Genomic DNA, 3,592 nt, shown 5'->3' with positions numbered 1-3,592 from the left:
TGAGGAGGAATGTGGCATCAGGATTGGTGGAAGAGTCATCAACAACCTGCGTTATGCAGATGACACAACCCTGCTTGCTGAAACTGAGGAAGACCTGAAACGCTTGCTGCAGAAGGTCAAGGACTGCAGCCTCCTTTATGGATTGAAGCTCAACATCAAGGAAACAAAGATTCTCACCACTGGGCCAATTGGCAGCATCAGTATGGATGATGAAGAGATTGAGATTGTTAACAGCTTTCATTTGCTTGGCTCCACAATCAACACTCTTGGTAACAGCAGCCACGAAATCAAGAGGCGAATCACATTGGGAAAGTCAGCTGTGAGGGACCTCTTAAGAGTACTGAAGAGCAACAATGTCAGGCTAGAGACTAAGGTGCGCCTGATCTGGTCTATAGTCTTCACAATTACGTGCTATGCATGAGAGAGTTGGACAGTGAATAGGGATGCTAGAAAGAGAATTGATGCCTTTGAGCTGTGGTGCTGGAGAAGAGTATCGAATATACCATGGACAGCTAGGAGAACAAACAGCCTTGTCCTGGAGAAGGTGAAGCTGGAATGCTCCTTGGAGTCAAGGATTCTGAATCTTCATCTGACATACTTTGGGCATGTTGCAAGGAGGGACTGGTCCTTGGAGAGGGAGATCATGTCTGGCAGAGTGGAGGCGCAGTGAAGGAGAGGAAGACCTTCAATGAGATGGATCAATTTTGTGACTGGAGTGGTGGAAATGCATGCATTTGGGATGGCTAGGTTGGCACAGGATAGAAAGGCGTTTAGAGCTCTTTTACATATAGGGTCGCTATGAGTCGCAAGCAACTCTATGGCACATAACAACAACATGCTGATGATATGATAGTATACTTAGAAAATCCTAATGACTCAGCAAGAAAACTACTGGACATAGTTGATCAGTTAAACAATGTGGCAGGATACAAGATCAACATAGAAAAATCAATTGGATTTCTCTACAGTGACAAAGAGAATACAGAACTGGAGGTAAGTAAAACAATACCCTCCACAATAGCTAACCACAAGATTAAATACTTGGGAGTAAATGTAACCAGAAACACAAAGGATTTATTAAAATTACAGGAAACAAAAACACGAAAGAATATAACTTACTCTTGGATAGAAAGGCTCAGTATTGTGAAAGTGACCATACTATCAAAGGCAATTTACACGTTCAATGCAATCCCAATACAAATAACAATTCCAGTCTGCAGTGAAATAGAAAAGTCAATCTCCAATTTCATTAGGAATGGAAAGAGGCCTCGAATAAGCAAAGCACTCCTTAAAAAGAGAAACAAGGTAGGACGCATTGCACTCCTCAATTTCAAATCCTACTACACTGCTGTGGTGATCAAGACAGCATGGTACTGATACAATGACAGACATATAGATCAATGGAATAGAATTGAGAACCCAGAAATCAGCCCATCTACTTATGGACAGCTGATTTTTGACAAGGAGATTAAATCAGTCAAGTGGGGAAATTACAGCCTTTTTAAGCAAATAGTGTTGGAAAAATTGGAAAACTATCTGCAGAAAACTCAAGCAAGATCTACACCTCACACCATATAAAAAAACCAACTCAAAGTGGATCAAGGACCTAGGACTAAAATCAAGGATTATAAACTTCATTAGAGGAAAGCTTAGAAGAACTCTAGAAGCTAATGAACAGTCTCCCAAGCGTCCTGAAAATCCTACAACCAGGAGAGGATAAAATAGATGAATGGGACCTTCTAAGAATCAAATCCCTATGTACATCCAAAATCTTCTCCAACAGGGTCAAAAGGGAAGCTACAAACTGGGGAAAAATAGACTTGGTAATGACTTCTGATAAGGGACTTATATCTAGAATTGATAGAATACTTGAGCACCACAACAAGATAAAGGTAAACAACCCAATTGCAAAATGAGCACAGGATATGAACACACACTTCGAAGAAGACATTCAGATATCGAATAAACACATGAAGAAGTGCTCAAAATCCCTAGCTCTAAGAGAGATGCAAATCAAAACAACTATGAGGTATCATCTTACCCTAGTAAGAATAGTAAAATTCAAAAGAACAACAAAGAAAAAAATGTTGGAGATGTTGTGGAGAAACTGGAACCCTTATTCACTGTTGGTGGGAGTGTAAAATGGTGCAACCACTCTGGAAGGCAGTATGGCGCTTTCTCAAAAAGTTGGAAATAGAAATACCATTTGACCCAGCAATTCCACTACTGGGAATATACTCTAAAGAAACCAGAACTGCCACCCAAGGAGATATATATGCACACCTATGTTTATTGTGGCTTTGTTCACAATAGTAAAGAGTTGGAAACAACCCAAGTGCCCATCAACAAACGAATGGATAGAGAAGGTGTGGTATACACAATGTCATACCATGCTGCATTGAAAAACAACGAACTCATGAAATAGTGTACAAAATGGATGACTCTGGAGGACATTATGCTGAGTGAAATATCTCAGTCACAAAAGGACAAATACTGGTGCGCGCGCCCTCTCCCTCCTTCACCACTGCCGCCTTCTTCTTCTGCCGCTCCTGGTGCTGCTGCTTGTGTGCTCTGTTCAGTGCGGACCTGGTACCTCTTTTGTGAAGCGGCTGCTGAGGAGGCTCTGGCGCTTGCCGTGGCAGACTAGAAACCCAAGTAAGGAGTCAAGACTGAGAACATAGATCATATTAATTTGAAGGTGGCGGGGCAGGATGGTTCTGTGGTGCAGTTTAAGATTAAGAGGCATACGCCACTTAGTAAACTAAGGAAAAACTTATTGTGAAGGACAGGATTTGTTGATGAGGCAGATCAGATTCTGATTTGACGAAGAGCCAATCAATGAATCAGATACAGCTGCACAGTTGGAAATGGAGGATGAAGATACAAGTGATGTATTCCAGCAGCAGACAGGAGGTGTCTTCTAAAATAAACACAGAGGAGCCTACTGTTTTACTCCAGAACTCTGTTCCTGCAGACCAAGAATACATTCTCAATTAGAAAACCACAATTGGGTTCGAGCACATCCTGACTACTACAGCATAGTTTTCTCTCTTTCATTTCCCCCTCCCTATTCTTTTATAGTACATAAAGTAACTGGTGCATGTGCAAATGCATACTGCAGGGTTGTTTTGTTATAAACTAAATGGCCAATGGTATGTTTTGATCAACATCTAGTGGACATGGGATGGGGAAAAATACTGGTTCTCTGAAAATACTCCCTTTCTCCCTAAGTGGCATGCTCATTCAGCTCTTATCTTTATATTGTTGTTGTTATGTGCCATCGAGTCATTTGCGACTCATAGCAACCCTATGCACAACAGCCCTAAACCCTCTCTGATGCATAACAAGTGATTGCAAAGACGATGGCCTGTATATGACGCACCTTAGTCTCCAGAGAGACACTGTTGCTCTTGAATACTTTAGAGAGGTCCCTAACAGCTGACTTTCCCATCACAGTACACTTTTTGATTTCCTGACTGCTGGTGCCAAGAGTGCTGACCGTGGAGCCAAGCAAACTGAAGCTGTGAACAATCTCAATCTCTTCGCCATCCATCCTGATGCTACCAATTGGTCCAGTGGTGAGAATCTTTGT

Source organism: Elephantulus edwardii, unplaced genomic scaffold, assembly GCF_000299155.1.
Source record: "Elephantulus edwardii isolate Elephantulus edwardi_28Jun2011 unplaced genomic scaffold, EleEdw1.0 scaffold00178, whole genome shotgun sequence".
In the NCBI taxonomy this organism is placed as follows: Eukaryota; Metazoa; Chordata; class Mammalia; order Macroscelidea; family Macroscelididae; genus Elephantulus; species Elephantulus edwardii.
The sequence above is the reverse complement of the archived record's forward strand: the minus strand, read 5'-3'. Positions refer to the sequence as shown.